Source organism: Euprymna scolopes, chromosome 30 (genome assembly GCF_053919585.1).
Source record: "Euprymna scolopes isolate OS-2025 chromosome 30, ASM5391958v1, whole genome shotgun sequence".
In the NCBI taxonomy this organism is placed as follows: Eukaryota; Metazoa; Mollusca; class Cephalopoda; order Sepiida; family Sepiolidae; genus Euprymna; species Euprymna scolopes.
Genome location: NC_136511.1, coordinates 72,830,809 through 72,845,808, shown reverse-complemented (window position 1 = coordinate 72,845,808; position 15,000 = coordinate 72,830,809). Strand labels below are relative to the sequence as shown.

Here is a 15,000-nt window from a genome sequence, read left to right as displayed (position 1 = left end):
AATAATAATAATAATAATAATAATAATAATAATAATAACAACAACAACAACAATAATAATAATAATAATAATAATAATAATAATAATAATAATAATAATAATAATAATAATTACTACTACTACTTACGAGCTTCAAATGTAATTTCATTATTATCCTTGATAGAAATGCAACAGGAAGCGTTTTGCTCTTTCTATTACACACGACATATTGGAATATTATAACGATTACGTATAGAACACATACATTGTTTGTATTAAACGGACACGCTTAGAACATTAAGTTAAACATATTTACATGTCTCTTTGTAAAGTTGTTGGCTAACAGACTGCTTGATTTCGTCTAGTCCATTAATAACACATACAACTTTGCTATCTTCTTTCCCCGTCGCTGCAGATTTGAAATTCAATACGACAAAGCAGAGAGCTCTAGGTCTTGATGACAGCCATTTCGTTACAACGGAGACAGAATCAACTTAGTGTAGGACCCATAAAATATATCCCGGGGTGATGCTGAATGAAAAAGAAAGAAATGAAAAGGACATTAATTCAAGGAACTTACGCAAGACAGACAAGTAAAAAAAAAATATATATAAATAAATAAATAAATAAAACACCTGCTAAGCGGTGTCTCAAGAAAGAAGAACAGTATTAAAAAAAAAAGCAAAAAAAAAAAAAAACCCAAAGAAGAACAAGTAGAAAAGCGATAGCTTTTATTGTCATAAAATACAAATATTTTTGTTCGCCGTGTGAATTTATTTATTTCTTTGTTTATTTTTTTGTACTTAACGTGTCAAATGCCTCTTCGGACATTTTGTGTTATCGCCTCGAATAATTGAAATAAGATTTACATCCCACAGCGCAGTCGTGTATTTCGCTGTAGAAAACTTGCTATAATACCGCTAATTAGTTGAAATAAAAACGGAGAGCTTGTTATCCAAAGTACCCCAACCGCGACCGACGCGGACGGAACCCTTTATCTCAGGCAACAATATACAGCACTGTCAATATACTTAAGGTGGGCCAAACATAATAGGGGGGGGGATACAGTATTCGCTTTCTTCTTTCTCATTAGGAAGACACTTATTTCTATGTATTGGATAGGCTTTTAGAACTTCTTTCTCAGATATTGTTTAGTTAAAGTTATTTGTGGAGTTGATTGATGAGAACATAAAACTGCACTACCTTTTTGAATTGAACTCACAACCTCTTAATAATGATAAATCTGTGTTCAGTGAAAGTTCGTTGCAGGTTTGTTTCAAGAGAAGATAATACACTTCCCTATACTAGGATTGCGCCTATATCTTTTGTTTCTTGTGACATTTACGTGCGGGTTTAATTAAATAGAATATGAAAATGTTCTCCCCTTTACGGAGATTGAACTCACATATTTGTTCTGATATTTGTTTTTCATTTAATTCAGGTTATTTATAGGTTTGATTGAGGGATGAATAAAAATGTACTGCCTTTTACTGAGAGTAGAACGCACACCCTTTTGATGATGCTGTTTTATGTTAAGTGAAATGTAGTTGCTTGTAGGTAACACGAAATATACTGCGCTTGTACTTAAAAGTATCTCAGAGAAATGTAATCTACTACATTTTTCTGGGCTACTCTTAAGTACAAACGCAACCCATTTTCATTTTATCTTCAAATAAACCAGCAAATACATTTTACTTAGCATTCTTTCATTGTTTAAATTACCTGTAGTGTTATAATAGATGATGAAAGTACTCCTTGACATCAATACATTTCTGGGCACGTTTAACAACGTTTGAAGATACTTCCTATACATCTTCTCTGGTGATTCACTTGATAGCGTTGGTAATGCTCTCTATAACTTGGTCTATATTGTGAGAATTATTTGCATAAGAATCGCATGATGACAAGTCCGGGGAACGTGGTGGCCATAACCCTTTACTTATCGTTCTCTCTTCCGTAAACATGTCATGAACTCGTGTCAGTGATCTTTGAGACGCGTGGCATGCAGCGCCATCTTCTTGAAAAAAGAATTGCATTTTTTTTTCTTGTGGTGTAAGTTGGTCTTATAGCGATCGGGCTACTTTTAAGTGGATCCTTTAATCTGAACAATAAATAGATTAAATATATCGGGTTACTTTGAAGTGGGCCAACCTGGATTTTTTTTTTTTATTGAAGATGGATAATAAGTTCATCGGTAAGAGAAAGATTAGAGAGATATGAGGCTACTTTTAAATTGTCCTTCTTGTATTATTACGATTATTCAGGCTATTGTTGCCATTTTGGATGTGATTCTCAGAATGTTTCGCCCGATGTAACCTCCCGCCTTCTTCAGGTGCGTGTTGTCGAACGCGAGAATCTTTTTTCATACTCAGTAATCTGTACGGAATTTCGAACAAAACGTTTTACTAAATTCCTGGGGAGAGGTTTTCGGTCTGTAAGTTATGATCGGGTCTTAAGTGCATTGTAATTGTACTTTATGCTGATGATTGACGTATCAAGTGCCATAAGAATTTCACTTTTTTTCTTTTTTTTTTACATAGGCATCACCACTTATCAAGGCCTAGAGGTCACTCGGGGATAAGGGTAAAAACTTAGAACTGATTATTATTTAGCACTTGAATCCGTCGCAACAAAGGAGAGTGAAGGTTATATTGTAAGAGCAGTAATCTGAATACTCCAAAATAATCCCAAATTTACATCCTTACGAAGCTGATATTTTTCTGGATAATACAAAATATGAAGTTCTTTGGAAGAAAAACGAATAACACGCAGCAATTATGATTTAAAAAAAAAATTTCTATGAAAATAATGTCCATTGCATTTATAAGATAAAACTGACGCAAACGAGGTAAATTAATAGACATTAATAAATACTAAGAAAGTAATATTGTGCAATATAGCTTAATACAAATAATAAAATCACATTGAAAGAGATATGATTTAATAAAAGTATCAGGTTGACGAGCAAATTATTGCGGTGTTCAACTTTTAAATTCAGATGAACATATCTGTGTTCAAAAAACAATTATTGATCGAAATGAGCACCATCAGATTCGACATACTTTTGCCAACGCAAAACAAATTTATTTATGCCAGTAATGTAAAAATCTCACATTCTGGTGGCGATGAAGTTACTGAAAGCGTTTTTGATATCGCTTATCTTTTTGAAGCAATTCTTATGCATAAGATGGCGCCTCACTCCCTCTTTAACACGGTAAGTTTGGGAAAAAGTGTTATAAATAAAAAAAAACTAGACAAAATACTATTAAAAACCCGCCGAATATATGTCAACCTATGTCACGGTAACATAACGGGGTTTTAACAGTATTTTATCCAGTTATTTTTATTTATAACATCTTTTTCCCAACCTTATCGTGTTAAAGAGAGAGTCAGACGCCATCTTGAATTTTCCAATACATCGGTAAACACTGTATGGTTTTCGAGCTGAATAAACATGTTACATTGAATAGAAACACGAAAAATATATCCAGTTTGGTAGAAAAGTAACTTATCTTGCCTTTGATAACATTTATTTGTTATATATTTGTTTTTTGACAATTTTTTCTAATCTATGTGTACAGTAATACAAACCCAATTGCATCATATCTTTTTAAATATATTAACGGCTATATAACGTTATAGAGAAAAAAAGAAAATCTTACTCTTTTTCACAACGCTGTGGTCCCCTTTTTGAATTTTCAACGACTTCTTTCGTTTCTAAAATTGAACAAAGTCTTTCATTTCATTGCATCAAAATATATTGCAACTTGTGTTTTGCTTTCTTAATTTAGTCTCGCAATAAATACGAAATATTGATGAACTCGGAACATTGTTTTTTTTTTATCTCCCATACACCCCCCATATATATATATATATATATATATATATATTAGTGATAGGATGATTCCAATATTTTTCCCAATTCCGATACAATTACCTATTGCGATACCGATTCTTTTATAAATCTCTAAATATTTAAATATAGAGTCGTTATTTTTTCTCGACAACCACAAAAACACACGCTAAATGTGCACATATATTCTCAAAGGAAAACATACATTTGTAAGAATAATCTATCGATTATAGTTTTACTAGTCTTAATGAACTATAAATATTTATTATCTAATAATTATTACCGGTAAAGGTAGATGTTGCTTTAAACTCGAGATTTGATATAAGGAGTATTGATATTTGGAAAAATCTTTTTAATTAGTTTGCGGCCAGAAATTTCGCTTTCAAGGGGTCAAAGTTCAACGATTTGACAATTGAAAACTCTATCAAACTCCTCCGCTAATTTGGGGTCTAAACACTTGAAATTAAAGATCTAGGTTACTTGAATATGGATCAAACTTCTTAATTTGATTTCAACCACAAAACAATTAATGGTAAGGGGTCAAAATTGGTGACAGAGTTAAAAAAAAATGACCTCTGCCGTCTCTACTAAATTACTGAGCCAATTTCTAGTGTAAACATTTCAAATTTTACATACAGTGTGTCCAGACTTTTTAGTCGGTGTTTGGCCGAAAAGTTGGCTGCCAACGGGTCGAGGTTCAAAAGATTTTAGCCTTTGCGGTCTCGAGCAAACTATTCAACCAAGTTTTGGTCTAAACATTTGAAATTTTACATAACGTGTATTCAGACATGCAGCAAGTGTTTAAATCAGTTTTGGGGCAAGAATTAAGCTGCCAAAAAGTCAAAGTTGAAAAAGTTGACCTTTGCAAACCTTACCAAACTCCTTCGCCAATTTTGCATTTAAACACTTGAAATTGTAGATGTAGGTTATCTGGACATGAGTCAAAATATTATACATACATATATATATATATCTATATATATATATATATATATATATATATAGATAGATAGATAGATAGATAGATAGATAGATAGATAGATATATAGGCAGATAAAGTTTTGAACAGTACTTAGGGCTCGAGCAAAGCCGGAATGAACCGCTTATATACAGTGGGGAAAATAAGTGTTGGACACATCCCATTATTCTTTATTTAACACATTTTTAATGCAGCGCATAACGCGAAAATTTAACAAGAAATAGTTACTCATTTAACAATAACAAATAACTTTAAAAATTGGAACATTTTAATGCATAACAAAAATGATATAATAAAAACGAGAATAGCCTGGAAAAAAAGTGTTGGACACATTGTTTTAAATTATATTTTATTATTATTTTTTATAAATAATGCTGGAAAGAAAAAGTCAAGGGAAGTAATTCACTTCCGGAAGGTACAAGCGGAAGTTAAATAGTTCTCTTTTCTTTCAGCACAACCATACTCTACGTCGTTGGAAAGTATTGGAACACGTTAGTCACCAGTAAGCCATCACGCGTGAAGGTTCTCATGATGAGTAAACGTAAAGAACTCTCTCAAGTCGTCCGTGATAAGATTATTGCCGAGCACAAGAATGGAATTGGTTATCGGCGTATATCTGCTCAATTCAAAATCCCTGTAAGCACCATAGGAAACCTTATTAGGAAATGGAAGGTGCATGACTCAACCGTGAACCGTCCACGCACCGGAGCTCCTCGCAAGATGTCGGATCGAGCCGTAAGGAAGATTGTACGAAAAGTTCAGCAGCAACCGAGAACAACACGAGGCGAACTTCAGAAAGATTTGGAAAAAGCAGGGATAGTAGTAACGAAACCAACGATTAGTAATGTACTCCGACGCAACGGTCTTAAATCGCGTACACCTCGAAAGACACCATTACTAAAAAAATGTCATGTTAATGCTCGTCTGGAGTTTGCAAGAGACCACTTATTGAAAACAGATGATTACTGGAAGAATGTGATCTGGTCCGATGAGACGAAAATTGAACTTTTCGACATTAACTCTGCACGTCGAGTATGGAGAAGAGATGGCACAGCGCACGATCCCAAGAACACCTTCCCCACTGTAAAGTTTGGTGGTGGAAATGTCATGCTCTGGGGATGCTTCTCTTCAAATGGTACTGGGCCACTTCATATTATAGATGGAAAGATGAATTCAGCCAAATATCGGGAAATTCTTGAAAATAATCTCTTGCCTGCTTCCAATGCGTTCAGTATGCGACAGGGATGGATCTTTCAACAAGATAATGATCCCAAACATACTGCTAAAATAACCTCCGATTGGTTCGTACAGAACAAAATAGATGTTCTTAAGTGGCCCAATCAGTCCCCAGACTTAAATCCTATAGAAAATCTATGGAGAGAGCTCAAAATCATGGTCCACCAGCGAGATCCACGTAATATTCAGGATTTGAAGAAAGTATGTGTTGAAGAGTGGGTCAAAATCTCGCCTGAACGTTGTCACAAATTAGTTTCGTCGTATAGAAAACGTCTCAAAGCTGTAATAGCCAATAAGGGGTTTTCAACTAAATATTAGATGAAATTGTGTTAGTGTGTCCAACACTTTTTTTCCAGGCTATTCTCGTTTTTATTATATAATTTTTGGTTATGCATTAAAAGGTTCCAATTTCTAAAGTTATTTGTTATTTTTAAATGAGTAGCTCTTTCTTGTTAAATTTTCGCGTCATTTGCTGCATTAGAAATGTGTTAAATAAAGAATAATGGGATGTGTCCAACACTTATTTTCTCCACTGTATATATATATATATATATATATATATATATATATATATATATATATATATATATATATATACACGCAGGTTATTTTATGCCGAATCCAGTTATTTTGAAGAAATTTTTTAATAGAATATATATTTTCTTCTTTTAAGTCGGTTTCTATTAAACCCATAGTTGAGACCCTTACTCCGGGTGTGAGCGGACCTGGGAGCAATGGCAATTAAAGGGTGTCTCCACACTCTCCAAAGCCCGCAAGCTAGGGCCTCACCATCGAATAGAGTTTAAGCTCATATCCAGGACCTTACTGTCAATGATCACCGGATATGTTTCTTATAGAATGTGTACATTATACAGACTTTTAATAAGGAAATAATAACAATCACAAATTTAACCAATACGCATTATTAAGGCTAGGACAACAGCATATTCTTTCCATTCTTTTGACTCTCGTGTGTGTATCCGTTGATATTTTTTATGCTTCTATATAAAGTGATGTTGTTTCTCGGTTGATTTACCGTGTCTAACTATGTTGGGTATATACTCGAAAGTCAAAACAATGAAAAGAATATTATGCTGTCATAGCCTAGTTCATTATAAATTTATTTCAACACAACAGGACTTTTCAAATGAGTAAGGTAGCCAGGGTTGGTTGCTCAACTGAAACATATCAGTCCTCCTTACGGGCTCAACCACTTTCAACTTCTTTCTCCATTCATTTCTCCTTAAAAATACAAATCGGTGCGGTTTTTTTTTTATTCATTTCTCGGTCGCGCGACGAACCGATCGCTAGATTGATAAGTAGAGAGGAACCGATTAAATAACACCTTCGGGCGACAGTAAAGATTGAGCAGCGCACTGGTCCTCGATAAGAAGGAATTTTGCCAAACATAATTTTTTTTTTGTTGTATTTTTGTTTTGATCATGCACCAAACCTCCCTTTATCTAACCAGGTGTTTATGATCTCCTGAAGAGGGGGAAGGGCGTGCGCGCAGTGAGACCCGAGAGAATATGTTTCATTCGGTCGTCTTACATTTCGGTGCTCTGATCACTATGATTAATAAGTGTCGGGACAGTTCGCGAAGACTCATGAAATACCTATAGGTAAGTGGGGTAGGTAGAAGAGACAAGAACTTGTTTATATTTTTAAGGGAGCCGAGCGGAGTTTACAAGTGTATCCATTTCGGACGGTTGTATTCCCTGTGTATTTATCTGAAAAAAGATATCTAAGCTAGCTCAGAATATATATATATATATATATATATATATATATATATATATATATATATATATATATATATATATAAGAATAATTTTAACGTCTTACAAATCGACATCGACACATAGGAAGACCTTACTCGGCAAAGGCCGAAGTAGAGAAAGCTTGTACGTGAAAGCTGTGATACTCTAGAGAAAGAAAAGCAGGCCCACAACAATCTGAAGCGAGAACTTCGCAAATGTTTAATTGACGGTCTTAACTATGACACACAGAGCTGGAAATGCGACACCTGTGAACGAGTGCTTTTGTCAAACCCCCTTAAGTCGCACAAAACTCCTGTTCAGGTCAACTTTGCAACTATTAGTCCGAACCAAACGATCTGTTTAACATGCAGCAAAGTTTGCAAGTCTACTGCTGGTCTGGGAAGACATGTGATTGTTCATAGGAATACCTTTCAACTTCGAGAGGAAGTCAACTCGGTGGAAATTGCTCAATTTGTATGTCACATCTGCTTCAAGGTGTGCAAATCTGCGGCGGGAGTGCAGAGTCACCTGAGATGGCATGGATGACAAGAGTTGGAGAACTCAATGACGACGATAATCTTGAAAGATACAACAATCATCATATATATATATATATATATATATATATATATATATATATATATATATATATATGTTCAGAAAAGTCTTGTTCAATAGCACGGAGTGTTCTTATTTAATGAGCTTAGTTTGTAATTTTTCCATTTCTACAACTGTCGTTCTTATTTCTTGTTTGAATCGGAGAAAGAAAGTTCCATAATCGTGAACGTCCATCTGTTTTTCTTTTGGTTGTTTTTTGCAAGTACTTTCTACCGATTTTCATCAGTCGTTTTCAGACAGTTTTGATTATTATTCGTGTAAAAGCTGGGTGCTTTTATATGCTTCAGTTACAATTATATCGAAATTATTTGAACTTATGAAGCGTATCCTGTGTAAGAAAATAAGAAGGAAATAAAAACAGCACAAAAATTTAGCCAATTATCCTTATAAATTTATTTCAACTTAACAGGACGTTCGCAAATAAGTAAGCTGTTTGAGGTTTGTCGCTCAACTGAAAAATATTTCTCCTCCTTACGTTTTCAATCACCTTCAAATTCTCCCTCCCTTCATTCACCCTTCTTAGTAAATACAAATCGGCGTGTTTATTCACTTGCAAAGGCTCTATTGATTAGAAATAAATGATAAAATTTGGTCGTTTCTTATACTCCATTTAACTTACACACACAGATCCCCCCACACATCTATCTATCTATCTATCTATCTATCTATCTATCTATCTATCTATCTATATGTATATATATATATAAATATATATATATATATATATACATACTCTTAATAACCTCGTGTGAATTTATGAGTTTTATCTCTTGAATACCTTTAACTTAGTATATATATATATATATATATATATATATATATATATATATCATTAGTATATATATATATATATATATATATATATATATATATACTAGCAAAAGTACTCGTCATTGACTGGGTTCAGAAACAGCCTACAGAAAATGGACTATAATTTATGAAAGTATGATAGGTTATGAAAAGGAAGGGTTGTAAAGAGATAACTTTGAATTTGGGGATATCAAAACCAAAGCAAATTATGATGAAAGTAAAAATAAAATAGATAAACCCCATAATGTATTATACTATACCTATTCACACTGAAACACTTATCGCAATATTCTGTGGATCTATATTAAGAAACCGTGTTAAACTTTGTGACATATTTCCATTCTATGGAGGTCAGGCGAATTTTATTATACCATATTTCTTCAAACTGAAACATAATTATCAAAGTATACTTACGCAGATAGATATGAAAAGTCTTTATTAAATTGTGTGCCTATTTCCATTCTCTGGAGGCTAGGCGCGAATGCAGACTCCACAATTTTATTATACTATCCCTATTAAAGTTGAAATATACTTATCAAAGTATTCTTATGTACATCTATATCAAAAACACTTGTAAACGTTTTTTTTTTAATTTTTAAATTTTTTTATTTCGATACATTGTGGATCAGGCGCGAACACAGACCCCACAATTTTAATGAATCACTGTTCTGCCAGATCAAACATACCCATTCCTGTGTCTTGATACATCTTCTATCATTATATGTAATCAGTTTTTTAAAATAGTAAACCATATAGGAGCCTATTCGTGACCAGACACACACACACACTCATACACAGACATTCAGCTTTATATATATATATATATATATATATATATATATATATCTCATAAGATTGAAACTCCTGAATTATGATTTATATATATATATATATATATTTATATATATATATATATATATATATATATATATATATATATATATATATATATATATCATAATTCATAATTCAGGAATTTTAATTTTCTGATTTGAAACGATTAAATTTCAGATAAAGAATTTTTTTATTTCATGAAAAACAAAGAATACAGTTTAATAAGTATATTTCCTTAACCCATGAGTTTTCGAGGTTTATTCATGTACCCAAAGGAAAAATATTAGCAAATATTATAAATTGTTTACACCTTATTTGTAAAACATAGAACATATAAAAGTTTTTAAAGTATTTAAATCATTTTAGCTTCACAAAATAAGAGAAATTATATATTTATAGAGAATAAAAAAAGGATATTGAACTTCAGATACAAAATGTATGCTAAATCATTATATGAATGTTCTTGGAAGCAGGGAGGTAAAAAGATCCAACCCGTGTTGTAATTCTTCCAACGCACCAGGTAACAATCTGATGCAAACATGTTCCCTTAGTTTCTTCTTTGGTTGGATGAGATATCCAGCAAATATTTGATGTTATCAATCCGATAAAGATTGTTTGAATATATATTTTTTTAATATATAAGTTTCATACTTCAATCCAAGTGTTAAATCCAAGTGTCAATAAAACCGAAATATCCGGAGACAGACAAATAAAATAAATTAAAAAACCGATAATCACTGGATCTGCATACCAGTAGATTTATTGCATTATTCTGAATTTTCCCTTTAACCAATTTGGTACCTCTATATGGGGAGCGGCATATATATTTTTCTTAAAAATATAAGTCGTAGACGAAGAAACACGTGTAAGTGGATAATGATATTTTAAAAACACTATATATATATATATATATATATATATATATATATATATATATATATATATATATATATATATATATATGGCATAAACGCGTTGAAACCGCTGTTCTAATCAGAACACCGAAGGTAAGCAACGTTGAGCCTGGTTAGTATCAGATGGGTGACCATTTTGGAATTCTAAGCGCTGTATGTACTCTCCCTTTATCTCGGCATTTGTTTCCAGTCGTCCTGTACTTCACTTGCCGCTGGTATTTAACAATGCCGTATCAGGAGAGGTTTGGTTTGAGATTGCGCAACTCCTGCCACAAAAATTTTACGCGCAGGCAACCCTTCGTGTGTATACTTAGTCTGTCAAAGACTGAAGAAGCCTGTTTATATATATATATATATATATATATATATATATATATATATATATATATATATATATATGCAAAAGTAATTTCGCTGTGTCACAGTTCTACAGTGTGCATGAAATCTGGATCGAAACACGATCACCTACGTAATCGATTGCGATTTATAACAACTTAGCATCCGAAACCCTTTTTAAGAATAAGCAAATTTGTATGCAAGCGTTGTCAATAACAAAACACAACTCTTTGTGTTTGTGTGTGTTTGTATTAACTACTTCGGACAATGATTACATATGAATAAATGACATAAAGTTTTTATTTAGATAACGCGATAATGCGATACTAAACCTATAAACATTTTTTTTTTCTTTAAAGATACTCGATTGAAAGTAATAGCCGCACAAGTCTTTACTCATTTTCGGAAAGTGTGTCTGATACTGTTAACACTTTGCGAACAATTGTTTCAGCCCCCCCCTCTCCTTTCTGATATGTGAGCATATAACCGTTCCGCAAATTATAATTTGCACAACTTGGTCTTCACCAGCGCATAGAAAATAACAATATTTACAATATTTCAATTTTCCTAGTCCACGAATAGTACCTTTCTTCTTAATATAGCGCATATTCATTTGTTTATCGACAACCTATATATATATATATATATATATATATATATATATATATATATATATATATATATATATATATAAATGTATAGTAGTGTTAGGACGATTGATCGTAATCGGAATTGAGGATCGTAAATATCGGAGCATTTGGGGATATCGGAATCTGTATCGGAATCGGAAAAATCGGTGCCTATTTTCAGATGGCAAAACGATTTTGTTTAAAGTAAAATTGTTCATTGCTGGTAATAATGGTAAAATAGTAAGTATTTATTGATTTTAAAATACCAGTAAAGCTAAAATCGATAGATCATCCTTCACAAGCGTATTTTGACGTTTAGGAAAATATCTGCATATTTAACATTAAAGATTTATGAAGAATCGGAATCGGGAATTTAGAACAGAGTTGGGAATTGTATCGGAATCGGGAAACTATTGGAATCGTCCCATCAATAATATATATATATATATATATATACATACATAAATATATATATATATATATAATTGATATAATAATTGAGTTATTGATTTAGTGCTACGAAGCAGATACTGTCAAGAATTGTAAATGTCAACAAAATTAAAGGAATAAATTGTAAGATGGTCAATATCATGATTTTGAAATATAGTTTTGTCATTCATTCACTATATATATATATATATATATATATATATATATATATATATATATTCAACATTGAGCCAAATATCTTGGTTAATGGTACTAGGCGTAAACTGATGGATGTCTTTGTCTACCTTCGAAGTGCATTATCCACGGATGGCTCTTTGGATGCCGATATATACGCCCTCATTAAAAAAGCTTCTGTTGCGTTATAGAAATTGCTGGAGAAGAGGGCTTTGAGTGATCGTGGACTCACCATTAAGACCAAGATGAATATGCATATGGTGTGTGTTGTCACGATGCTTCTATATGCTGCAGAAACCTGGACGACCCACCAGAAACACATTAAGGTTCTAGAACATTTCTATCTGAAGTGTATGAGGACAATTTTGAATATCAAGTGGCAAATGCACATACCGAAAACAAAGGTACTAGAAAAAGTGCTGTGTCCGAAACTTGAAATCATGGTTACCACTGCGTAATTGCGCTGGGCAGGTCATATTGTACGTATAGGTGATGATCATCTCCCGACGAGACTCTTCTATAGAGAACTTGCGAGTGATAAGTGTCCACAACATAAGCCCAGAAAGTACTACAAGGACGGCTTCGAGAACATTCTTAGGGATACAGATATTGATACCAACACTTGGGGAAAAATGCAGTTGATCGTAGAGCTTGGTGGTAATTGGCAAAAAATAGCTTGGATTCTCTTCAGGTTAAGGGAATGGAGCGTGGTAACTTCGAAAGAGAGATCTAGAATTTTTGCCAAGCAACCATGCAAATTTCATCTGTGAAACGTGTGGTCGGGTTCTTCTTTTAAAAGCAGGCAATGTGAGCCACCTGAAGTCTCAAAATAATAGACCATCCTCATTCAATGTTCCGCAACGACCTCATAGCACAGCATGTGTGTAATATGCAGTAAGGTACGCAGCTCTACATCTGGACTAGGAAGGCACATGATGGTGCACAAAGACAATATTCCTCATCCAGATCCAATCAACCCCGTTAAGATATTGAACTTGGTGTGGCATGTATGTCATCGTCAATGTAAGTCAGTTGCAGGTCTTTAAAGTCACCTGGGGACACATGAGAGGATACTTAATACTGCACATGAATCTTGAAACGGCAATCATCTGTGAATATGCCGTGAATATGCTGCATCATATATATATATATATATATATCCCCAACTCTGGCTCTCACTCACTCTCTCTTTCTCACTCTGTCTATCTTTCTATCTCTCTCTCTCTCTTTCTCTCTCTCTCTCTCTCTCTCTCTCTCTATATATATATATATATATTTATATAGTTTCAAGCAGGTTTTATCTGCATTTTTGGAATAAACACATGTCGCTTACAATGCAATACTGATCGTTTGATATAATAGATCTGTACGATTGAAACCGCCATTAAGACAGAACATTAAAGAATATAGTGTGTCCGATGTAGAAAAAAATTGAGAAAAGTTATTTTGATGTATCTTTCCGTTTCGAATTTTAATGCAGGGATTTTAATTTTATTGAGATAATTACAAATTGTGCTCAGAATTGCCTTTACTGGCATGATAGAAAAAAAAACAAAAAAAAAAACATGCAAACAAAAATGATCAAATCTAAAAGACGCTATAAACACGACGATTTGTTTGGCCGGCCGGCGGCAATGTTTGGCAAATTGTTGGACTCAAATTAGAATTGGTCACGTCCGATCTAAAATCAATAAAATCAATCTCGTCCTCGTTCAGTGGTTTCAAAGGTCCGCTCGCTCTTCCGCATTTAGATATTTTATTTTTCTTAGACTCCAACGTAAACATGGAATGACCGACTGCAAACCATTTTCAATGTTGGTCTGTCCGGGAGACACGGAATTTGATTCACGCTTAGTTCATTTTCAAGAGATAGCTTCTTGTATTGTAGATTTTAGTCGACTGAAAAATAATCGGAAACGTACTTAAGAGAATACATTGCCTTTTTTTCGAAAACACACACACACACGCGCGCACACACACACACACATATATATATATAATACATATATACATATACATAGATACGCATATATATATATATATATATATATATATATATATACGATCAAAATTATTGAGCACCTATAAAAAACTTAGCTAATAGTTTTAACCTACGTATTAAAAGGTAAAGAATTGTACAGTTGACAGTTAAGAATAAATGTAACACATTTCACAGCAAATTGTAGTATGTATTTGATTTAAAGCCTCTTCCAAGCTTTTAGCTGAGTTTTATACTAAATTAATTCCAATATTCAAAATGAAGTATTGCCAGACTAAAAGTGGTTTCTTATTTTTCATGTAATTTTTATTCCTTCCAGGGGTTTAATCTATATATCTATAAAAGTGAAAATGTATGTCTGTCTGTGTATCTGTGTGTCTGTGTGTGTACATTTCCATACGCAATAACTCTGTCAATTTTCAGTCTACA

The 15,000-nt window shown here is 33.0% G+C and overlaps 1 protein-coding gene across 1 annotated transcript in view; it reads left to right on the top strand.

Moving 5' to 3' along the window:
* The window catches only part of LOC145254836 (pappalysin-1-like), a 654,441-nt gene that overhangs the window by 133,505 nt on the left and 505,936 nt on the right, over positions 1-15,000 (top strand). The gene's annotated exons all lie outside the window — the stretch shown is intronic.